The 26,184-nt window shown below is 42.8% G+C and overlaps 1 long non-coding RNA gene across 1 annotated transcript; it reads right to left on the bottom strand.

Moving 5' to 3' along the window:
* Nucleotides 1-22,183: 22,183 nt before the first annotated feature.
* LOC131513519 (uncharacterized) lies at nt 22,184-25,661 on the bottom strand. The gene is made up of 3 exons (XR_009262614.1): nt 25,055-25,661; nt 23,128-23,258; nt 22,184-22,547 (listed from the first exon to the last, which is right to left on the bottom strand). It is a non-coding gene; the product is annotated as an uncharacterized LOC131513519 (long non-coding RNA).
* Nucleotides 25,662-26,184: the final 523 nt, after the last annotated feature.

Raw genomic sequence — 26,184 nt, 5'->3', positions numbered from 1 at the left:
ATAAAAGTGGGAGCAAGGGTGGGGTGAAGGCCGAGTGAAAGAAACTCAGTCACCACAGTCAACACTGAACCAAAGCAGCTCCATTTTTATCAGTTGAATGCATTGGAGTTGAACGTGAGGTTTCATTTTAATTGTATTCCTGTGCTTAAATATATATATACAGTAAAACCTTGGTTTGCAAGCATAATTCGATGCAGAAATATGTTTGTAATCCAAAGCACTTGTATATCAAATTTCCCCGTAAGAAATAATGGAAACTCAGATAATTCGTTCCACAATCCAAAAATATTCACATAAAAATTATACTGAAATATAATAGAAAATAATAAAGAAAATACAAAATATAAAGAAAAATAAATAACCTGCACTTACGTTTGAAAACTTTCATAGCTGGTGTGAGGGAGACAAGAGCGAGGAAGGTTATTGTGCAGGACGACTTTCACTGTCACTAATGGATGTTGACTATAGTACAGTATTAATAAACTCTGGTCATATACTGTATTTAATGTAACAGGTAATACAGCAGCAGAGGAAAGGGTCTATATTTGCAAGCAGCCTGACCTAGGGTAAAACAAAGCATTCCTAAGCTCGCTCTGGTATGAAAAAGCAAAGGACTGTCCGTAGGTGCTTTGAAGTGACAAAAAATACATGAGTGCCAGTTGTGGGCACCTTTCAATGTTCTGAAAAATCACTGATTTCTGCCAAACACCCTGGCCTGAGACCAAGCATGTGAACAAGGGAGACAATCACCCACAATCCCACAGAGAGAGAGAGAGAGAGAGGGATGGAGGGAGCGAGAGAATGAAAGAAAACCATTGGGTCAGTTGTAATCATGTGATGTTTGCATCACGTACCACTCGCATTGCAAGACATCACTCATGTACCGAGTTAAAATGTTTGAGAAATGTTTGCTCATCTTGCAGAACGCTCACAGAACAAGTTGCTCACAAGCCAAGGTTTTACTGTACAGTTGTGTCCAGCCAGCTTACAGAACACTTGCCTGCCCCTCCCCACCACTCCGGGTAGGTAGCAACCTTGGCCGCTGCACGGGGATGATCTTCTCCAATCGTAAGCCAATTCGTACTCAAAGCCATGCATCTCTGAGTCCAGAAAGTGATCTTCTTGTTCAGCAGGCAGGCACAGACCCCTTCCCTTCTCTGCAGCAGCCTACACTGCCCCTTCTGACAATGCCCTCCACCGTATCACATCCATCACCCCTAGGACATTCCTGTCCTGACCGGAGCTGTTTAAATTTTCAAGTCCAGTAAGCAAGGGCTGTAGCAAGAAATTTAAATACGATAGCAAAGTTTATACCCTAAACATCTCTCTAGCAGTTCCCTTAGCAACAGCCCTTACTTTTTAGGGCTCACCTTGGCTACACACCGTTTTAGCGATCGTTTGTCAGACTGATTTCCAAAACAGCTCCTGTCCTTCTCACAACCAAATATTCTAAGCAGCAGTTGAAGTAGAAAACATAACACATTTTTGAGCAGAGGTCTAAAATCTCCTTAAAAGTACAGCCTCCCTCAAGAGCCAGGTCCAGATTAAAATATATATAAATCTGATATATATATATATATATATATATCAGATTTATATATATATGTAAAGATTAAAATATATATAAATCTAATATATATATGGGGAAAACAAATTACAAAAGCCAATGTACTGTGATTCCAACTATATAACAAATGTACATAGATATAAAGAACAATATCTGGAAATGAAAATAGTCATCTTGAAGTATTGTAGAAGTGGGAGATTAAAGAATAATTTTATATTCCTGTTTCATCCTGTTAGATTTGTCCTTTATTTAAAATGTCAAAACACCTCTCACACATTCATTCAACAAACATTTGTTGTACACATACCTGTGTGTACCTTGGTGTCCTTCACCCCGTCCTCAGGTTTTCTGCACTTGCCTTATGTCCCCAGGTTTTTAAGTCCTTCCATATCTGTGCCTGGGGTGTATATGCTTGACCTATACCATCAGACTCTTTGATGGCAAAACAGTGTCTATTTTTACCCTGCAAACCTTAGCTATTTCCCTCCCATGGATACTGTCTACTTGAGTTATGTAAAACGAATACAAGGTCCAAGTTCAGGTAACATACCATATGAGTTACAGAAAAGCCTTTTCCCAACTGGGGCCGGTATTCCCTAGGACGATATAAAGAACATGTGAACTCCAGGGCCGCTGTTTGCAAAGGGATGCTGGTATTTGTTTAGGATAAGAATAGTGTATCAATCAAAGTTCAGTTAGAGAAACAAAACTGCCATAAACGATGTAGAATAGGCACTTATTAGGGGGGGCTAAGCTTCACACGAGAATGGGAGCTGCTGGGAAAGTGTTTGCAAGTGGCTTCCGCGGCTGGCATTGTGCGGGAGTTTGCCATCGGCCTGGGTCAGCGGTCGGGAAGGAGAATAAGACATGAAACGAGGTAGAGCAAGGACAAATTAGAACCTGAGACAATAAGCGGGAACCCACGAGGACAAACTGGAACTCACATCTGTCTTTCATCACCCTCAGTGTCAGTGATGACGTGATCTGCATGGAAAAGCCAAGGCAATTTACCATGTAGTTGCATGGAGGCTGAACTCCACGTCCATGGCTGGGGACTCTTGCTGGAGGAGCTGTGGCCTTGGGGGGTCCGCAAGGTGAGCAAGCAAATCAGCGCAGAGCAACATCGACAAGAAAGACCTGCCATGGTGCCTGGAGTTGCACACCCGCCATCAGTGTGCAAAGTCTGTTGATCCACTTTTGCCTTTCTTTAAATGTATCTTATGCTCAGGACCCTGGAACCATACAGGAAAGGGACCATGGGAAAGATCATTCCAGCTTAGCGATTGAACAAAGCTACACCATAGACCCCTCCACTTCCCTCCCTGGGAGGAGTTTGTAGAAACAAATTGCTTTAACAGTTCTAAACCCAGTTTAATCCCAGTCTTGGCACCCAATCTGGAGGCCCTGGAATTTCTAGAGGTCTCATTCTCACACCTCAATTTAGGAATGGAAAAGTCAACGCAATGGGAGATCCTTATAGAAAAGGGATACAAATAAAATATTTCAAATTGGGAACTCTCTGAAATCATACTAATGTTCATGTCTTCTGCTGCATTACAAACAACTACAATTGTTCCCCCTTATCCACAAGAGACACCTTCCAAAATGGAAGCCAGTGGATGCCTAAAACAACCCTATCTATACTATGTTTCTTTCTTGTACATACGTACCTATGATAATGTTTAATTTATAAATTAGGCAGTAAGAGATTAACAGCAGTAATAATAAAACAGAACAAATATCTCTAAATATTTTATTGTACTGTATTTACCCTTCTTCTTGTGATGATGTGGGATGATAAAATGCCTATGTGACCAGATGAGGTGAAGTGAATGATGTAAGCATTGTGACATAGTTTCAGGCTGCTACTGACTTTCTGACAATGTGTCAAAAAGAGGACCACCTGCTTCTGGACCAACGTTGGCCGAGAGTAATAGAAACTGTGGGACCACATAAAGCAAACCAGGGACAAGAGAGAAACTATTGTAACAATAATGTACCAAAGAATTTTCCAAATGCCTTAATCCTCTCTGTCCCCTTCCAACAGAAAAAGAAAAAGAAAAAGTAACACAGAAAATCAGGGGCTGATGGAGCAGGTTGATCTTTGTATGAGAAACCATTCGTGCGTTCGCTACAAAAAGCAGCAACGGAACATTGACAGAGTACCTAACTAGTCCCTCTCACAGGCTAAACCGATCAGTGTTCTACGTGAGGATGTCTTGAGGGAGGATTGGGACAAGGGTCAGAATCGGTTCTCAGTATGTGTGAACAGACACCTGCTATGCAACAGCCTTGCACCTAAACAAATCGCTGGCCCCTGGCCCTGAACCTGAGCATGGCCAAGGACAGGCGCGGGCAACTGACACAAGGAACATGCTCGCCGAGATAAGACAGCTTCTGCAGAAGCCCCACTACCAGAGTACTTCTGAGACCCTTAGATTACAAATTATGTACAAATATTCATCAAAAAGAGCACCCAACTAAAAGCATCATGATCATCATCTCCGGTGTCATCATCGCTGTCATGGCGACTACTCACAACGTGACCTGCAAATAGCAGGACATTTATCCTACACGGACATGGAGTGCAACCAAACATCTATGTGGGCTAAACCAGCTGCAGGTCACAGACCCAGTCAATAGACGCCGAATGACTGGATGAGGGCCAGAAAATTCTCTACTTTTATTTTTTCCACTCGGTAGCATAAGAACACTGCACCACACTGGTAAAGACCACTGCTGTGCCTCTTCCCTTTCCGAAAGGCAGGCTGGACATCATTATTTTGGAAACATGACATTTTTTGCATTCATGAGTTGGGCTGGGTTTTGTTTTGCTGGGGTTGGTTCCCGTATAATGATTCTTCACATACACCTGACTAGCCACCTGTCAAATTAAAAGTCAGGGGCCTCCCGTCAGGAATTTTGAGCATTTATTTTCTCCACCACAGAGGCCGCATCAGGAGTTACCTGTTAGAACCAGCTGGATCACCACAGTGGATTGCATGTTCACTATTGCCCCATGGTCCTTTCCACCACTTGTAAGAGTCCAGGCAGATTCCTGAGAAGTCTGATTCTATGGGGGGATGTTTAGCTGAAGTCGGTTGAGAAAATGGTATCATCCCTCCCCCCTTTGGACACACTGTCATGATAACATCCATCCTAATTAAGTTTCTGTAAGGTTTATTTGACTGTATCTGCTTTTATTCTAAAACAGCTAATCAGAGCCCTAAACTGCTGTGGATCATACATTGTCCTATGCAAGTTCATTGGTAATACCAAAAATGTGCCCAATCATGGATCTTTACCAGATATTAAAGAAATATAATCATGGCGCCCGGTGTCGCAATCAGTTGAACGTCCACCTTCGCTCTGGTCGTGATCTTGCTCTTCCTGAGTTTGGGCCCCAAGACATCCTCTCTGCTGTCAGCACAGGGTCCACTTCAGGATCCTCTGTCCCTCTCTCCCTCTGCCCTTCCCCTGCTGCACTTGCTCTCTCCCTCTCTCTCGAAAATAAACATATATATATACATATATATATATATATGTATATATATATATATATATATGTGCAGCTGTATTGAGACATTCATATAAACTCTAGTCAGCACATTTTGGTTTCTTAGTTATTCCTCCATGGCAAACCAGAAGGTACTAAATGTGTGTAAGGTAAGTGGTAACAATTCTTCAAGTTAAGTGAAACTCCAGTCTTTTCAATATTTCACTAACCTATAAGCAGCTGACTTTAAATTCATCTCATTTTTATTAATGATTATGGTGATATATAAAATTATGCTCATCCGTATAAAATAGATAAATTTACCTCATCAGTATTTTATACATTTATTTATACATTTCACAAAATACAAGTACCCACTTAATAGCTTTTCCTGCTAGGCTTCACTAGAGAATAAAAATTCTATTTTTGAAAAGTGATATGTGTTTATTGGTCCTTTCCTCTAGCCTCATAGTTCTCAGGAAAAAAAAAATTATCCTCCGTAATAAAACATAAATATTCAGAATTTGAAGACATATGACAATGAAGCAATGATCACATTTGTATTCATTAAATATAATAAAAATGTAATATACGCCATCACTACGAATTTTCTATAGACCAGGAGCTGTGCTAAGCACATTATGTCTGTTATCTCTTCTAATCCTCCTAACACTCCTATATATAAGTGCTATTGGCATTAGACCCATTTCATGCATGAATAACGTAAGATATAGGGGAAGAGAAATACTCAAGCCTACCCTGATTGTAAGCCATAGAGCTGGGATTTCAGCCACAGTTCTGACTCTAGAGCCTGAGCTCTTGGCAACCCAGCTACATCAGTGATGAACGAGTGATCTTAACTTGTAGGGGTCATGGATCACTCTGAGATTCTGATTAAAGTTATGGAAAACTCTCCTCAGAAAAATGCATATCTCTCTCTCTCTCTCTCTCTCTCTCTCTCTCTCTCTCGTGGCCAGAGCAGTAAATGAGATTTAAGGAGTCCTGCCTTAAGGGTGTCTGTGTCAGTTTCTTCTAGGTACCAAAAAGAAATGAGAGAGGGATGGTTGTTGTAAGGATACACACCACAGAAATAAGAACAGGAACTATGGTAGGACCAGAACTTTCTGAGCATAAAATTGGGCCAGAAGACTGTGCAGGTCCCAGACAGCCATCCAGATCCCAGCAGCAGGAGCGTGTGGGTTTGCGCCCCCGCCCCCAACCCCAACGGTCTTTCTCTCCTTGTTCACGCTTTTCTCTTCTTTCCGAGCTGCTTGTTCTTTACTCCAGATCGCTTACCTCATCCTTGAGAAACTTCCGTGTGTAAGTATAACCTCTTAATTTTTGCAAACTCCAGTTTCTGCTTCCTCCTAACTCAGGTTACCCTGACACCTCACAGTTCTGACTTGACCTCAAGGCTTGGGTCTTTTTCAGCCTCCATTTCCACCAGTGGAACGAGTAGCGTTGTTGCCCCAATCTTTCAGTATTTCCCAGTTCAAGAGACTGACGGCAGCTCATGTTTGTTGCATGAAGTCATGCCACGGGTGTTTAAGCAGCCTTAAATTTGGCTGTGATTGTGCCACATGCCCCCTTAATCCAGTCAGCTGCGGCTGGTGGCAGAGAGGGTAAGACTCCTCTAAGGGACCAGATACGTCCTTGCCAGGCATGCTTTCCTCATTAGAAGATGTGGGGTGGGGAATTTCCTGTAGACACCCAGTGATAAACTGTAGGACAGACCCTCAGGATAGGTTGCCGTGGCACATGCCAATACAACTTCCCACACTTCAGACTGGGTCCATCTACTGGTGCAACAGAAGTCTATGCTACGGATGCAAGGCCAGAGACTGGGGGAAAACATCTGCATCTGACCCCAGTCAGGTGTGCCCGTCAGTTGAGTGCCGTCCAGGATACCTGCGTCAAGAGATTTTTGTGTCACGCTTCAGGAAACATCATACTTCCCAGTATTTTCACGGGTTGCTCACTGAGCTTTTTCAGGAGGAAGGAGCTTAAAGGGCACTGTGACACATGCAGTACAATAGAGCTACAGAGTTAGACACCATTCTAAGCATCAGCTGATCTACCCACGTCATCCGTAAAGAGGGAGGCCGAGCCCGAGAGGAGCTACGTGCTAGGAGAGAAGCACACAGACAGTTGGTGGCGAGGCCCCAATTACAGGCCACTTCTCCCTTTATCTTCCCTGTCCCGTCAGCCACATTGGCTCTTCATTCTCTCAACTGTCATTGAGCACTACCATTCTGTAGCAAAAGAGAAAAAGAGAAAAGCCTATAAAACATCTCCTGCGGTAAAGATGCCATTCCAAGTTGTGTATATCTATAGAGTCCCTGTGACCATAAATATATGATTTATTGGAAAGAGTCCTAGATTAGAAGACTCACTCCGTCACTCAGACATGTGAGTTAACCTCTATTTCTTCTTCTGAGATATGGCTATTCATTATGCACTCATCATTTATCTAAAAAACATTAACTGGGGGTCCGCTATATTTCAGGCTCTGCACGTAAAATCATGTAGAACAATTGGTTTGTTCCTCAAAGAGCTTTCCACTCCAGCAGGGGAATGAATGCAAGAGACCTGCTACACCCAAGGGATTATGGATACATGCAAAGGAGGAACGGGTGACCATCTTGTGGCTGGAAAGGGGTCAGGAAAAGCTTGCCAGAGAGACACTTGACATGTGAAGGCAAAGGAAGGGGAGCAGTTAGCCAACCGGGGCAGGGGGGCTGGGTAGGCAGACAAGGGAGAGCATAGCACATCTGGGGAAGGCAAGCAGGATGACTAAGAGCTCAAGGGGCAGTTCGGATGGGAATGACAAGAGATGAGGCTGGCCAGTAAGGAGGGGTCCTGTGACAAAGAACTTCGCATGCCATCGTCTCTGTTTACCTGTTGGCCATGAGTTATACAGCCATATTTTTATTTTACAACACTTATTGTAACAGCTATATGGAGAATGTGTATCAAGAGCTGAAGCCTGGAAGAATGGAAATGAGTTAGGAACCTGCTGCCGTCATTGAGAAGAGTGATGATGGTGTCCTGGCTCAGGGCAGTGGCAAGGGGACGAGAGAGGAGTGGGCATGTTCTAGAGATTTTTAAAAGATATCACTTAAAGGGCCTGGAGATTGATTGTAAGCCAAGGGAAGCAAGGGCTGTGCACAGCAGGAGAGGGAGCGTGTGGGAAGGGAGGGAGGAGCAGGAGAAGGGGAGGAGAAGGGGATGTCGCAGTGTGGTCCTGACTTGGGTGGGGGGATGGGCACTAAGAGGTTTCATTTGGGACATTTGACCATTTGACGAGGTTCTGATGAAACAAACAGTCAAGCATAACGTTCCTGTAGAGAACTGGACAGGAGATCCAGAGTTCAGCAGAGAGCTTGGCTGAGGATATAACCATCAAAATATACGGCTAAGTAGTACTCAAAACAAAGAGGAGGGAGGGCTATTCGAGTTATCCCAGAAGCTTTCTCCAACTGCACGCACCAATCCCTTGAAGTTCTCCAATGCCTTCCCTCCCCAGCCCTCCCCCTGGGCTCTCCTCTCTAGTTCTTGAGCATGTCAACCATGAGTAGAGTAAATCACTAGTGTAGAAAGTGAAGGAGAAGACATCGGGAGAAGCACTCTTAAAGACACTGACATTTAAGGGATGAGTTAAAGGAAAAGAACAGGGATCGATCCCGAGGAGCATCCAGGGAGATGGACAGAGCAAAATCTCACAGAAGCCAGGAGAGGAGAGGATGTCACAAAGAAGGGTGTGGCCAATCGTGTCAAACAGGGCAGAGAGGTAATGTGAAATCGACTCCAAAAGCGTTCAGGCTTTCTGCAGGGCCCCACAGAGCTGTGACAAGTACCACATAAGCATATGTATATGAAGGCACTTTCTAAAATATAAAATAGTACACAACAGTATACGCAAAGCCTAACCCTAACTCGATCCGACAACCCTGGGATCATGACCTGAGCCGAAACTGAGTCAGACGCTCAACAGACTGAGCCACCCAGGCACTCCAACATAAGCAGTTATTATTGTAACTTAAGACTCAACTCAGTTCCCACTGACTCCAGGAGTCCCTCCCTGGACCCTCCAGGCCATTCTCCCCAGGTTCCTTCAACACCTGGCCTGTGCCCAGGGCAGAGGCTGTGTTTAGTTGGCCTGAACTCAGCACTAGAGCAGTGCTCAGTCTACAGGAGACAATGAATGGATAGCTAGCATGGAGGCATTCATTCCCTGATTCTCTTCAACACAAAAGATCCAAGTTCAAATTGCTTTTTTAAAAAATAGAACCTAGGGGTGCCTGGGTGGCTCGGTCAGTTGAGCATCGGACCTCGGCTCAGTTCATGATCTCAAGGTCCGTGAGTTCAAGCCCCGCACCGGGCTCTGTGCTGACAGCTCAGAGCCTGGAGCCTGCTTCCAATTCTGTGTCTCCCTCTTTCTCTGCCCCTCCCCTGCTCATGCTCTGTCTCCCTCTCTCTCTGTGTCAAAAATAAATAAACATTAAATTTTTTTTTTTTTTTTTTTTTAATACAGAATCTAGGAGCTCCTGGGTGTCTCAGTGGGTTAAGCCTCCGACTCTTGATTTCGGCTCAGGTCATGATCTCAGGGTTCCTGGGATCCAGCCCGGAGCTGGGCTCCACACTGACAGCACAGAGCCTGCTGAGGATCTCCCTCCCTCTCTCTTTGCCCCTCCTCCCATGCACTCGCACGCTCGCGCTTTCTTTGTCTCTCTCTCTCAAAATAAATAAAAATAAAAAGAAATAGAATCTAATATATTTATTTCTTCTTCCCAGCATATCTTTGTTTTTGTTTTATTTTATGCCCTCACAGTTTAGAACAAAACTAATCAGCTCCTTATAGTTATCAAAAAGATACATTAAAAATTATTCCCCATAGAAAATAATTATTTCCTACAGAAAAAAAAAGATACATAAAAAATATTTCCTCCCTCTGATAACTCCCTTTCTACTGGGTGCCTTGTATGTCTCCAGAGCCCATGTCTGTTGTCTGATCTCTAGCATGTCCATATCCAAATCAATCTGAGCTAATTTTGCAAGTAAAATGTTTGGAGAACTCACCCTAAGTGCTTTCCTAAATTCTAAACATTTAACATCTGCTTGGCTGGACTCAGTTCCTAGTCTTCTTAGTCTACTTAAATCCACCAATTTGACTTGTCATAATTTATCATTTCAAACTCTGTATTATTTGTTGCCCGTGATTACATTATCACAGGTGTTCGGTACTATTTATGTTTCCCTCAGTTTTCCCTATATTCTCTTGTGAAATCATCGTACCTAATCTATCAGGGGGTCATTTCTACTCTTCCTCCAGATTCTGCAACCTTGTTTCTGACTCTCCCTCCTAGATCTCATGTGCATTTCTAAGGATGATAAACTCCAGACGTTTATCTTCTAGACTTGCAGATTTTCAGGACATTTACATTTCAGAGACCTACTTTTTATGAGCAGATAGTTTTACAAGGTGTTTTTACTAATCATCTCTTCTTTATTCTCCATTGCCTAGTCAGTTTCTCCAAAGCTGAAGATGAGCGGCCGAGTATTCACAGCTGGCACCCCTCCCCCCACAGTGCTCCTGGGGTGCAAGCTCTCTGCTGAAGCCTACCTTCCTCTTCCTCCTTTCACACCCAGCCCCAGCGGGGAGCAGGGAGGAGACCGGCCCCACCCTGCAACCTTTGGTCGGAGCCATCTACTGCTTTCAGCCTTACCACCCACCCCTTCCAACCTCAGGATCATAGCAGATAAGGAAGGAGGAGTTGGCGGTTGCCTAGCAAGTATCGTAGTAACATGAACAAGTTTAGGAGACTTTCATGGGCTTCTGTGTCCACCTCACATCCCACAAAGATGGAATGGATTTCTCTCTCTTCCTGCAGGCAGAAGAAAGATCAAAACAACAGAGCTGCACATGCCTTGCCCAGATGACATATGGATGCCTGTCACTGTCCTCCCACCCCAGCTCCGGATTTGTTAAACACCAGAAGCACAATGCGTCCATATAGATAGAGAGACCGATACCTACCAGAAGTGTCAGGAGCAGGCAGCTTAGGACCAACCCTCTTCCACGTTAGGTGTTTATTCATGCCCGTGACTTCTGAATTCTCCTGACGCCGGGATCGCCGGAGAGAGAAGCTTACGGACCAGGGTTGGGTCAAGAATTTTGGGACCAGTCAGCTGTCAGGAGCAAAGGGTTAGTATAGACATGGACATTGGGGAAATTACTGTCGACCATGGGGCCAAACTAATTTGTACCTGTGGCACCCTAAAACATGAGCTCTCACTTTGGGGAAATACTTGTGGCTCCGCCTCCCACATCTCTGCCAAAGGGTTTTAGTCCTCCCAGCTGATAGGTTCTCTGGCAAACCTCTTCAACACGCTTGTCCTTGGTGGACAGTGGAAATAAAAACTCTTGGTCTGCTTCACTTCGTTTAGTCTTTGAGAAAACAAAGAAAAAGGACAACTTGGAAAAGCCAGCAGTGACAATTTGGGGATGCAAGTAAGATGAGATATGCAACATCCTTAAGCCTCATTTTGGATATTTCTAAATTGGAAATAATTATATCTGTCTCTTACACTATCTTGTAGTGAAGACTGAATGACATACCTAACGCAAAGCACAAAGGATCTTACCTAGAAAGAGCTCAATAAACACGAGCTGTAATTATGTCTGCACGGAAATACATTATTTTTCTTTAAGATGTATTGCTTTGCTAGGAAATACACCAACAAGATCACCCTAACCTCCGTAGATAAACAGCCGAGTTTCCAATGAACCCACATTCCTTCACACTATGAATTAGATCATTAGTATATGTCGTAAATGTAAGGGTAAGTCCCTGAGTGATTTTTGGGTATCTTCTAGGTTGGAACCCTGATTCCACCTATGTCTCTGAGCTCCTCAGCTCTCTCAGGCCTTCTGCTGTACCCCAGACCCCCTCCCTTCTTCTATGGCTGGTACCCAAGGGTCCATAATGGGTACACAATTCATTTGTGCCTGAATCTTATCAGAAGGCATTCTATCAACCTAAGGGAAACTACCCATCCGTCAGAGGCACTCTGACTGTGGAAAATAACTGATCCACACTGAACTATATAAAAATCCATTCGTAAAAATCCTAAGAAGAGCAAACACCTCACCTGGCAAGTTCTCCAGCAGGGTCCTTGGCTGGCAGGAGCAACCCTCACTAGGCAGCAACCAAAAGACCAGCCCTGAGCAGTGACAAATCTGGAATTCTCTGGCAGATGCCTCTCCAGGGCCTCCTGAACAAAGGAGACCCTTCTTACTCCCTCAGCACTGACTCTGAACAGACCGAAAATTAGTTTTGGCTGTAAGGGAAAAGCCAATGTGGAAAATATAATCTGATGGACAGGATTTGAAATGAAAGACACAATACCGCCCAAGCTTCCCAAGTCTAAAGTCTCACAGGGGCAGAAGTGTAAACACTTTTTGGAAGCTGAGACTGGGACACAATACGATACAACAGCAAAAACTCAAAAGTAGCGAGGGGTTCAAACATGGGAAGACTAACTCCAATGTTCACATTGTGAATCACCGGGCTCTAAATAGAGAGGAAACGGTGTATCAGCCAGCATTGACCTTGCCTTGCCTGAGCTGAAAAACTCTCCCACTGCCTGCAGCGCTCTCTCACAAAAAGATGACTAAGACAAGTCCTGGCTTTTGAGGTGTTTGTACCTGGTGGGGGAGGCTGGCAGGTAACTAAAATATAAGCCTTCCTATGGAAAGTGCCAAAAGCTGAATAAAATCAAAAAGCAGCAGGAGCAGATACCTCTAATCACCAAGGGTGCATGAGGGTCCACCCAGAAGAAGGGTCAGCCCACTGGGGTCTTGGAGAGACAGAAGGATTTGGGGGGAGGAGAGCTCTCTAGGCTGAGGCAGCAGGAACAGAGGAAGCTCAGAGGGGGAAGGACAGGGTGTGGCAAGGAACTGGGCTCAGTCTGGCTGCAGCAGCAGCCCAGCCAAGTGGGGGTGGGGGGTTGGGAATGGACTGAACATCCCAGGAAGATTGGCCTTGACTCCTGGGCCTCTGGAACATTTTAGATCTGCCTTTCAAAGGAAAGGTTCTGCCACGGGTGTCAAGAACGAATTGGAAAGAATTCATTGAATTGGAAGAGAGTTGAAATGTGGATTTTTTTTTTTATGTGTTGTTGTTGTTGTTGTTGTTGTTTTCACTTTTCTGCTCTTTGAAAAAGTGATCACACATGCAAATTGACAATCCTCTGGTCATTATATGCATATAATGCAAGTACCTGTTCCTGAACATATATTTACTCTCCATAGCAGTGATTCTCCACTGTAGGGGATCCCTGTACCCCCGCCGGTCTCATTCCACCTGGCTTGGGGGCCAAGGGCAGGACCTCCCGACCAGGGGTGCCCTGATAACCCTATAGAGTCCCCCACCTCGAGTCCGAGGTGGCTCGCGCTCTCTGCTGCATCCAGCCCACTGAGCAAGTAGAGAATGAGCCTCCGACGTGATGGAAAAAGGTGGTGGAATGAAGGTGATACAAACAAAAATCCTCCTACTGCTTTGTAGGCCCTATTAGACCAGATCAGCTTTCCTCTAGACATTTGCCCTCTCCCCTGTGCTCATGGACCACAGAAGGCTAACCTTCACTGGAAAGGGGTCATTGTTACCACTGCAAGTGTTCAAGTTCCCCACCATCTTGTATGAGTTTGTTTCTATTTGGGTTTTGTTTGATTTACTGTGCTTCCTCAGCAAATGCCAGAAGCAAATAGAATTTAAGGAATAATTCTAAAGGGATGTTATTAAGAACTTAGCTTTTTACATTTCTCATAAAAACACAAGCCCACGCCCGGTTGCTAACAGGGAAACTTTTGATGACAATTTAAACATGAAATATCCAGCAGAGACAAACCATGATTATTTATAAGAGGCGCTATCAAGAAATTATTGACTTCAGGCAATTTCCACTTTGTGATTTAAGTCCTGAGAGTATATGTGCATCTAATTACTTACACGAAGTTAATGGGGCTATTTCTCATTATGTTTTCGATAGTACAGCAGGTAGAATCTGACTCTCGTCTTACTTTTCCTAATTATTTGTAAGATTTCCTCACCTCAGTTTTACTTCTTTTGCAGAGCCGTTTTTCATTTCATAAGGGAGGCAGCATGTGGAGCGCTCGGTATGGTTTGGGAACATTCGCTAATGCTAGAGGCCTTGTTCTGGACCAGGTGCCAACCACTCAGATTACAAGAATAAGAGGACTAATTTGTAACTGTCTCCTGGAGAAGCTCTCGTCTGGCACCACCAAGCCCTATCCTTTTCACCCAACTCAAAAAGATAGGATCTTGGGGCGCCTGGGTGGCTCAGTCGGTTGAGCGTCCGACTTCGGCTCACGTCATGATCTCGCAGTGCGTTGAGTTCCAGCCCCGCGTCGGGCTCTGTGCTGACCGCTCAGGGCCTGGAGCCTGTTTCAGATTCTGTGTCTCCCTCTCTCTGACCCTCCCCCGTTCGTGCTCTGTCTCTCCCTGTCTCAAAAATAAATAAAACGTTAAAAAAAAAAAAAATTAAAAAAAAAAAAAAAGATAGGATCTCGGTGGGACCTGTTATACTTTCTCAAAGTGACTCTAGTCATCAAGCTGTCTTTGTCTCCTCAGTGTGGAAGTCACTGTGCACTTCCCAGCCATTAAATTAAGAAGGAAGCAACTGACTACAGGTTGGGTCATTGGCCAGAAACCCGCTCCTATGGTGGTGACACTGAAGAAAGTTCTGGCACAGCATTTCAAACTGAAGAGAGACTTATGAGAGCTGAAGCCAGGATGGTATCAGTTATTTTTCCTGCACACTTTCAAGTTAGATGAGTACAGCTGATCTCTTCATTCCCAGACCAGTGGATTTTAAAGGGCAAACAGTCACGCTGCAATGCTGAAACAGATCGTCCCTGATGTCATCTTCAACTACTGGGTTAGATGGGAGTATCCTGAAATCAACACAGTGGTAAAGACAATACATTTCCCACCAACCACACGTGAGAGCTGATACCTCCCCGGAGCACCCCAAACTGTTCATCCTGTGTGAAGTCCTAATGGAGAAATAAACCTGTCATATAAAAACTGCATTGCCAAGAAAGCTGTATTACCCAATGAAGGGGGAGAGGGTGGAAAAGAGAGATGAAAACTAACATTTTCTGGGCATTTCTACCTAAAATGCCAGGCATTTTCTCCGTTATCTTTTTTAACCTCTAAAAAAAAAAAACAAAAAAAAACTTGTAAGCAGCACTTCCTCCATTTTACAGAAAAAGAAACTAAGCTTCAGAGAAGTAACCCAAAGAAGCCAAAGTCACACAACTCCTAAGATGTCCTGTCAGGTTGCAAATCCAACACTCCCTTATATCAAAGTCCATGTTTGCTTCAAGGAGCCACACTGCATAATTTTAACTTGCTGTAATTAATTCAGTATTGGGTGTATACTCTGAAAAAGAGAAGAGGGTGGCAAAGACATGAAGCTAGAAATGCCCCACTTTTTCACATTACTAGTAAGAGCAGTATTCTAGATTATTGAGGATGGGCTACACAACAAAAGTCATTGATAGCTGGTGTTCAAGAACATTACATAACCATAGTTTTGCAACAGCAGCAGAAGTAAATTTACTTTCCTTAATATGTTCTGGTTGTGCTAACACTGACATTCGACCGTGGGTGTTGAGTATGTAGCAACTAATGAAAAGGTACCCAAGAACTTTCATATAGAACCAAACTGAGGACAAAGGCTTTGCCACAGATTCCTACGGTAGGAGAAAAATGCCCCATGCAGGGTTGGGGACAGGGGTGGGGGAGATGGGGGACAGAGCAAAGGAATTCAAGATAAAACTTTCACCTTCACATCCTGTCAAATTATGTAATCGGAATGTACACAGGCAAATTCCCCAGGAACTTTAGGAAATCATATGTGCGTGTGAATGCCTGTGTTCCGTTTTTCCTCAAAAGAAGACTTACCTAGATTGCATCCAAGGGCGTGGCCCATTTCCAGAAGATCAATGGATGTTGAACCCCAGAAGGTAGGCAACAAGCACTTAGAGGACAGTATGCTAATATTCACCAGTACCATTAGAGTCTAGGGAAGAACAAAAAAAGATTTTGCACTTGACAAGTTTTATGCTGTGGGAAAAAAAAAAAAAATCCCTCCACCATCATGAGCAGGGCGGGTCACCAGCTCTCTAAGGAAATCTTGTGGCCTCTAAGGATAACCCTGTTATCACTAACTACAGCGGTGACCATCAGGCACACGTGGAAGTAAATTTCTTTTTAACCGTCATTTTCCTAGAATGGCAAATATACCATCATGTGTGTATCTACTTAAAGTAATCACCACATCCGATGTTCCCAATGAATAGCCCAGTTTGTTCTATGTCTATGTATTTGTTTGAAGTCAACTGTTTGAAATTGCTAACACGCCCCCCCCCCCCAACACACACAAAAAGGCAAAAATATTTACTACAAAAGTCTACAAAATACTGAGAAAAAGGCAAGACGCCAAGCTTTGTGGAGATTCTTTTAACCTAGGTCTCCTCCTCTGCAAAATGGGGTCACAATACCCTCTTCTGCCCACCTCACAGAAGTATTGAAAGGATATTTTAGAAAATGTGTCAGTGAGCAACACAAGGCATTTTAACATTACTCAGCTCATGAAATTGGCATAACATAGTACGGAATTAGCCTCGAGTATTAGTCATGCCAGTAGTGAAAAAAACTAAATAAGAAATTGCAATAAGGAAAAAAAATCCTTAGCGGTATACTGAGCGCTGGAGCTAGGAGAAAAGTGAAGGTGGGAGATGAAATAATAGCACCTTTTTCCCCCCTTTTCTGTTTTGTTTTTTTTTTCTTTTTATCACTTCACGCCATCACCTTTGTTGTGTAACTGAGTTAGTACCTTTACTGTGAGTCGTCTGCCCCCCCCACCCCCACCCCACACCAGACTGGGTGCTCCCTGAAGGCAGGAACACTAGGCAGTTTGTTCACTCGTGTGCCCTCAGCATCTAGCATAGCACCTGGTACATGGTGACTCAGCAAATATTCTTCAATAAATGAAATGTATAATGTGATAACGGTGCAAGGCCCCCAGTGCACCTTCAAGAAAAGACCGATGGAAAGTATTTCTTTGGGCCAGTTCCTTAACACACATTCCCAGGAAAACCTGATGGTTGCTCTCCTTCGGGCAGGACTTAGCGATGGCAGAGAAATTTGGGATTGCTGTGGACGTGGCTAGATCTTCAGGAATTGGGATTCTGCGTTCGGAACGGTGCCACGCCGTGTTTCGGTGTCAGGCTTTGGAGTGAGGACACTCCAGTCCCCCCTTATTCACACCACCTGCTTCTCCACAAGCCCACCAACACCCCTCTTTGCTCCTTCAACGAGAAGGACGTCCAACTCCCCTATGAGTTTTCCTCTTCCTTCTCTGGGGCCTGTGGAAGCATTTTCCTGAGCAGGCTCCCACCTACTTTCCTAGAACTGCTGTCTTTTATCTACAGGAACTGACCTGGGGGGCGGGGAGCAGGTTGCCTTGCCCCGCCCTGCAGACTCGGGGGGGAGGGGGGGGGGGGAGGAGAGGGAGCCCCGCCTACCTTTTCCCTCCCGGCAGGAAGAAGAGTGCTGGGCGCCCATCCAGGGGGAATCCAGCCCTGCTGAAGAAGCTTGTGCTTTAAAGCCTTGAGCCTCCCCAACGCTTCTGATTTAACTCATTGAATTTTAGAGCTAGAAGAAAACTTAGAAATCAAGTTCAACTCCCTCAGCTTAGAAGCGAAGAAACTGAAGCCCACAGAGGGAAAATTAGCCTGCCTGAGGTCAACCAGCAAGTCGAGGCAGACTTTCCCATTTCAGTCACTCGTTTCCCTGTAGTGCCAGGAACTTCTGCAACAGTCCGACGCTTATTTCCTAAGACTGAACACCCGCAGTATTGTAAGAGCCGCAGCAAAAGAATGCATACGGTTGTAGGCATGAATCGGATTTTCATAATTTTTGAAATGCCTATATCCAAGTAAATCCAGTAGTGGTAGTCCCTAATGTATGTGAAATATGGTTTTCATTCACACACTTTGCTGCTATAATCTCAATGCACAATGTAGTCTTGTAAAGTGTGATTGAACTCATTATCTTGGTATAATGGTTACAACCAATGAGTGTCTACTTCAAGAGATGGGACTAAGTTTTCCAAAATTCTTATTTTGGGTTAACAAAGTTAGGTTTGGGGGAAGGAGGAATATAGATGAAATAAAGTCAGTGAACACCTCCAAACAAATATGTTTTTGCAAAAATAGGTTGATAAGTTGGTGTCATTGAGGGGGTAGGGGTTGCTTCTGAAGTGTGAGTTGGCAGATTAAAGAACACCCAAAAAGGGGAGCCTGGGTGCCTCAGTCGGTTAGGCGGCCCACTACAGCTCAGGTCATGATCTCGCAGTGTGTGAGTTCAAGCCCCGCATCGGGCTCTGTGCTGAAAGCTCAGAGACTGGAGCCTGCTTCCTATTCTGTGTCTCCCTCTCTCTCTGCCACTTCCCTGCTTGCTCTCTGTCTCTCTCTCTCAAAAGTAATGAACATTAAAAAAAAATTAAAAAAGAAGACCCAAAAAATGAGACCAGCCAGACCACAGTATTCTAGAGTTGAAAGGCCACGAAGACGTATTATCTCTATTATCTCGTCCAACCATTCCAAGTGTGGATAAGAAAACAAAAGCCCAGAGCAGGGACTGGCTGGTCCAAGGTCAGTGAGGTCTGTTGCTCTCCAGCCCGGTTCTCACCTTATCATAGTTTTCACACTGGGTGGAAAAAGAAGTAATAGGGTAAGACCAGAGAGGAACGTGGAATTTTCAGGAAATGTCATGAGTTCCACCCAACCAATAGGGAAGCTTTCAAAGTGTTTTTGTCAATTCTATTCAGTTCTGGCGGAAGAGAGCAAACGGATCTTTCAGATTCACTGGGGGAAAAAAAAGTGTCAGCAAAGGGTGGGTTAAGCAAGCAGGCTTGATTGGATGCAAATTTATTTCCAGGGACCAAGACCAGTCTGCACCTGGATAGGGAGAGATTGCCCTTGCCAAGGAGTTCAAGGTTTGCCCAAGCCCCTACCAGAGTCCTGAAGTACATTCCTAAGAAACTTGCCTCTAAGTCAGGGTTCTTAACCCAGAGACTTTGGGCAATGTCTGAAGATGTTTTTGGTTGTCACAACTGTGGAGAGGCGTGTTACTGGCATCTAGCTCATAGAGGCTAGGGGTGCTGTCGAACACACCCTACAATACAAAGGATAACCCTCCCGATACAGAAAAGCACTGGCCTTGAATGCCAATAGTTTCAGGGCTGAGAAGACTTGCCCAAACTGCTGCCTGTCAATCAGCTTTCTGCTCAGGTCCTGTATTACTTCACCAAACGCGTCCTTCAAAACCCAAGAAATCGAGTAACAATTCTCCAAACTCATCTGTCTCTCTTCGGATCTTTAGATGTTTAACCCCCTCCCCCCAAAACTCCAGATGAAGAGTAGGCAAGCAGAAAAGGAAACAGCAATTTCAATAAAAATACTTAGTACTGAGAATATATGCGTAGGAGAGACTATTTTCCACTTATATTTTCCTTGCTCCTTGTTGTCATTCCATCATCCTTGGTAAATTTGTTTTCATTTTAAGTGTTACAAGCAGTTATTATGTATTCCAGGCAGGGCTCCCAAGCTGTGACAATTTAAATGAGGGAGATTTTTTTTTATAGAAAAAAAAAATGATAAAAGTATAAATGGTGTGTTGAAACACTGAAGAAAAGCTTACCTCAGAGAGCAAGACGCTTTTATATGTAGTCTTAATATTAATCCAAAATGAAAATGTCCTTCACTTCCAAAAGGGTAAGATTTGGCAGGTGTAAGATATAAAAGGGCAAGGACGTGTCCCTTCCACATTTAGAACTGTGCATCTCCTGAAAAGACTTTGAAATAAATAGTGTATAAGAAGCTACAAGTGGGGGCGCCTGAGTGGCTCAGTGAAACGTCCAAATTCGGCTCAAGTCATGATCTCACGGTTCGTGGGTTCGAGCCCCGCATCCGGCTCTGTGCTGACAGCTGAGCCTGGAGCCTGCTTCGGATTCTGTGTCTCCGTCTCTCTCTCTGCCCTTCCCTTACTCATGCTCTGCCTCTGTCTCTCAAAAATAAATAAACATTGAAAAAAAAATTTTTTAAAGAAGCTACAAGTAATTTTTTAATGTTTATTTATTTTTGAGAGAGAGAGTGAGTGGGTAGGGGGCAGAGAAAGAGGGAGACACAGGATCTGAAGCAGGTTTCAGGCTCCCAGCTGTCAGCACAGAGCCGGATACGGGGCTCGAACTCACGAACCGTGAGATTGTGACCTGACCCGAAGTCAGATGCTTAACCAACTGAGCCACCCAGGCGCCCCAGAAGCTGCAAGTAATTTTTAAAATGGCTTAAATTTTGCACACATTCAACTCAGAGAAGTAGAGGAGCTCACAATAGCACAATGTGGAAGAGCAGAAGGGACCCTGGGTGAAGGATATGAAAACTTGGGTTCTAGTCCAGTGCCATGAGTGTTCGCCATGGCCTCGGCAAATAATACTTTTTATGTGTTCGTTTTCTACAATGAAAATAATAATAATAGTAACGGTAACAACAACCGCACAAACAATAATTGCCTCACCGACCTCATAAGGTTGTTGCAAGGCTCACAGTGCATGTAAATGTAAATGCCAGGATGTAGCCTACCTACTATTTACCACATAGCAGCTGGGCCATGGACCCTTTCATCAAAATGAGGCGTGGCCACTGCTCGCAAACTTTCAGGGCAGGATCATACCCAGAGCCATGACAAAGGGGAGTTTTTGATGGATTACTTATTGCACCCTTTAAAATTCCCTTTTCTTAATTAAAAAAAAAAAATTCTATAAGGTGAGGCATTATTGGAGTACGATGAATATGGCTTAAATAAATATCTTTACAGAAAAAAATCCTGGCAAGGTGTCATGACCCTGAAACCACAGTGTTAAATGTTAACTACCAAAGAGAAAATTCGCTGTCTTGAAACTTCTAACAAACCGGTGAATGAGTGAGAGTTCGCAACAACTCTGAAGGGGTCAACCAATGGAATTTATGTACTTTGTAAAGTAGCCCTAAATCTTATTGGCTATGTCACAGCATTAAACAAGACAGGGAATATATATGTCTTTGGTTTGCAAAGGGATGATACAAACAGATAATTACTATTAAGGGAAAGAAAGGAAAAAGCATCACTAGATAAAGTGACATATCCCAAAAGGAGGTGAGAAGTTTCTAGCACATTTGGAAGTTGTCATTTTGTTTATGAGCCTTGGGTATGTTAGACGCAAAATTTTACGGAGGCAACAAAATGGTGGATAAAGGAAAACTAGTAGATGTAATTTATTTAGGCTCTCAAAGGGCTTTTGATGAAGTCCTACACAAGACACTGTTAAGGGAACTTGCCAAACACTGGGCAAGAGGTAAAAAGCTGTCAACCATGAGTTAAAAGTGAGTTAAGAGATAGAGGGGGAATGAAAGAATAAATGACCAGCTCTCAGCATGGAAAAGAGTTAATAGTGGGGTATCAGCAATCGGTGTAAGAGTAGTCTCTTCCAGGATATTTATTAACATCCTTGAAAATGAACCAAATAATGAGGTGCTAAAATTTGCTGACTAAACAAAACTATTTTGGTTCCCTAAATCTATACAGATGGATGTGAGAAACATAGACTCTAAACTCAGTAATTGGGTGAAACAGTGGCAGATGAAACTCAGAGCAGACAAGTGCAGAGTATTGCATGTTGGAAGTAGCAATTTAAATCACTCATCCACTCGGGTGAGTTCTGAATTAGTTCTACTCACAGGGAAAAGATTTAGGCTCATGGCAGACATCTTAATGAAGACGTATGCGTGATGCTCAGTAGAGTTTAAAAACCAAAAGAAAGAATGAGAAAGAAAGAAAGAGAGAAAGAAGAAAGAAAGAAAGAAAGAAAGAAAGAAAGAAAGAAAGAAAGAAAGAAAGAAAGAAAATACACTATTTAATTGCAGTAAAAATGAAAGGGAACATATTCCAATGTCATTACAGAAATTAGTGGTACACGCTTATTCTGCATTCAGTTAAAATCACCTTGTTTCCAAAAGAAGATGGTAAAAATAGAAAGAAATATCTGATAACATCAGGAACCTCGTTACAAGCAATGGGGAAAGACAGGTACAATCTCCTAAGGAAGGTCTTTAAAGTTATCAATTATTAATAATTGGAATGAAGTAAAGATGAACATAGGGGGTATATATGTTTTCCATAAAGGTAAAAACGTATATTAATATTTTTGCAGCTTGTAGGTAGACTAGAAATGTCTGTAAATGGCATCATACATTGAATTTTCTTCTGATATGAGATGTTATGAGCTGGTCTCAGTTCCGCCTCATGAGATCCAGTCTGTCTTCTTACTTGTTAGTTGCCATTGTCATCTTTTCTAAGATGGGAGATGAGAAAACGTATATATTAAAAAGTTCCATAAGTATTATTTCAAATACCATTTGCAAATTGTTTATATCTTCTTCCAAGCCCAGAAAATGCACAATGATCTAATATTGAAATCATGTACCAACTCCAATAAAATAAAGGCAAGTGTCAGTTAAGTCATTGCATTCCCCTGACCCTGGAGGTTCCCACATACACAAATCATTGCACACTCTTTTTTCCATCTTCCCCAGGAGGCAATTCATCAATGGATTTGACCACCAGGAGCAATAAGATTGCCTACCCCTCTGCCCTTCTTTTCTCCCCAACTGTCTCAGTGAGATTGGCAACTGTGGTTACCAGAAGGTAATCAATCCCCAGGCTTCCAGAGATCAAGCATCTGCTGACAGAGGTCAGAAAGAAATGCTCTCCCACAATGCCAAGTACTTTATAATTGACCGAGTGCTTGTAGAGAAAATGACATCCTAACACTCAAGCTAAGGATCGCACAACTGGGCAGGTACATGGAGAGCAGAGCATGATGGTGGAAACAGTTACTGGCTAATTCCCCTCCTGCAGTATTTTGACCTTACCAGAGGGTTGGGGCTGAGCTATTGGAGTCTTGGCATTTCTTCGCCTGGATTTACTATGTTGAGGCAATTGATGTGCTGTGGAACTTCAGAAGTACTTTTCCTTGTTTGCTTTTCTTCCTGAAATCTAATCCCTGAGCACTGTGATAAACAAAAATAAACTAAGAATGACTAGCAATAAAACATGAGCAAGAACAAACCAAATATTAATGTAAAAATAGCATTAATAGAAGCTAAAATATGAATCTCACCACAGAAGGGTCACAGCATAGCATTTTTGCAAGTGAAGTGTAGCTATTCTGGAAGAGATCAGCTTATCCTTAAGAAATGATGTTTTTTCTCAGACAGGAATTTGAATGCTTAATAAAACATTTCAGATGACATAGATATTTTCCACTCCAAATGTGTAGATTCTTTCTAAAAGAGGGCATAAGGTAACATTTTCACAGCAATTGTGCAAAATACGAAGGGCAGACTGATTTGCTGGGTGTTGGCATAACACAAGAGCGTTACATCAAGTGGAAAGTTACTGGCATGGGCCAGTGTTTACAGAAGTACCTTCACCTCTACACTCTTTGCACCAAAATATCTTATAAGCTTCTTCCAAAAGATAAACACACACACACACACACACACACACACACACACACGCCTGTTAAATAACTTTGCTATTTTTAGGCTACATCTACTCATCATTTATCTTTGTTCAACTTATGATGACTTATAGATATCAATGTTGCCACCCCCACCCCTCACTTGAGCCTTCCCCAGTCTCTACAGATGCCAGATTTTGTGAATGACAATATCAACACCACTGTCATCCAAACTATTACACTAAGTATACACACCAATGGAATGAGAGACATATTCAATATGCTCAGTATGGTTCATCCAAAAAGGCAATTAAAATTCCTGTATGGTAAGCAACTCATTCAGAGAGATGGATGTTAGTTATCTAAGACAGTGACTCTCCAGAATATAACCATAAAGAAAAAAGAGTTTCAGAAAGAAAGAAAGAAAGAAAGAAAGAAAGAAAGAAAGAAAGAAAGAAAGAAGAAAGAAAGAAAGAAAGAAAGAAAGAAAGAAAGAAAGAAAGAAAGAAAGAAAGAGAGAAAGAAAGAGAGAAAAGAAAGAAAGGAAGAAAAGGGAAGGAAGGAAGGAAGGAAAAAAGAAAAGTAAGAAGAGTTCCTTAACAACCAAAACAGATGTCAAAATCCATGCAATTCATGGATGAATTCTTCAGGTTGCTGCTCAAAGCCAATTTGCTTTTTTTTCCCCTTAAATTAATTAATGTATTAATTGCATAGGAATATTTTCCTCAGTTTAGATCATTCTTGTGGTCTATGAATTAAACCTTCATTGTAATGTAACTGATTTTCTGAGATATAATTCACGTAGCATATATCTCAGTAAATATAATTCATTCATTTAAAGTACACAACTCAATGTTGTTGTTTTTTTTAGTACATTCACAGATATGCACAACCATTACCAAAATCCATTTTAGAACATTTTCATCACCTCAAAAAGAAACCCCATATCTTTTAGCTATCATTACCCTATTCCCTTGCTCCTATCCCCACCCCAACCCTAAGCAATCACTAATCTACTTATTATCTCTAAAGAGCTCCCTATTCTGGTCTTCATGTGAATGGAATCATATATGATCTTTGCGACTGGCTTCTTTCACTTAGCATAATGTTTTTAAGGTTTATCCATATTGTAGTAGGTATCAGTACTGCATTCCTCTTAATGGCCCAACCGTATTCCGCTGTGTGGCTACACTACATTTTACTCATCCATGTGCCAATTGAATGGACGTTTAGATTGTTTCCATTTTCTGGCTACTATGAGCTCATGCTGCTGTAAACATTCACATACAAGTTTCGGTATCGACATATGTTTTCATTTCTCTTGGATGTATACTTACGAGTAGAATTACCCAGTCATATGTATAAGTCTGCGGGTCTGTGTTTAATCACTTGATGTGTTTTCCAAAGCGGCGACACCACTTCGCATTCCTCCCAAGTGTGTGAGGGTTCCAGTTACTCCTCATCTTCATCAACACGAGTCTTTTTGGACTTTTTGACCATAGCCACTCTGATGAGTACAAAGCGGTATCTCGTTATGGTTTTCCTTTCATTTCCCTGATAACTAATGCCATCAAGCATTGTTTTCATGTGCTTATGGGCCATTTGTATATCTGCTTCGGAGAAATATGGATCCTGATTCTTTGCCCATTTTTTTTTTTAATTAGGAGCCAGTATACATTTACTTTACACGTTATGTTAACAACTGATTCTTCAGCTAACAAATGATGAGAAATAGCAAACAGGAGGTGGGGAGGAACGATTAAGGCCAGCCATACCAACTAACCTGATATAATAAGAGAAGGAAAGACGGTGTCTGGGTTAATGGCAACTCTCAATTTTTGGCTCTGGTCATGATCGCAGGGTGGTGGGATCAAGCCCAGCATCAGGCTTTGTGCTGAGTGCGGAACCTGCTTAAGATTCTCTCCCTCTCCCTCTACGCCTCTCCTCTGCTCACTAAAAAAATAAATAAATAAATAAATAAATAAATAAATAAATAGCTAAATAAGTAAATAAAAGGAAAAGATATAAAAACCAAACATAGGGGAGCCTGGGTGGCTCAGTCGGTTGAGTGTCCGACTTTGGCTCAGGTCATGATCTCACAGCTTGGGAGTTCAAGTCCTGCATTGGGCTGTGTGTTAACAGCTCAGAGCCTGGAGCCTGCTTCAGGTTCTGTGTCTCCCTCTCTCCCTCTGCCCCCCTCCCACTTGCTCTGTCTCTCCCTCAAAAAGAGATAAAAGCATTAACAAATTTTAAAAAACAAACATAAAACCTCAGAAAGTAGAACATTCTCCAGTCCCATAGGATAGAAAGGACCATTTCAATGGGCCCTGGAAGTATCTTTGTGTTACAATATGGAAAATGACTCAGGTTTATGGTGATTACCTTATATCCTCTTTACAGGATCATTTCAAATTCTATATGGACCATTTACAAAGGCTGGGAGGTCTGTAATAAAAATTTAGGGCTG

The sequence above is a fragment of the Neofelis nebulosa genome, chromosome 6 (assembly GCF_028018385.1).
Source record: "Neofelis nebulosa isolate mNeoNeb1 chromosome 6, mNeoNeb1.pri, whole genome shotgun sequence".
Lineage (NCBI taxonomy): Eukaryota > Metazoa > Chordata > Mammalia > Carnivora > Felidae > Neofelis > Neofelis nebulosa.
The sequence above is the reverse complement of the archived record's forward strand: the minus strand, read 5'-3'. Positions and strand labels throughout refer to the sequence as shown.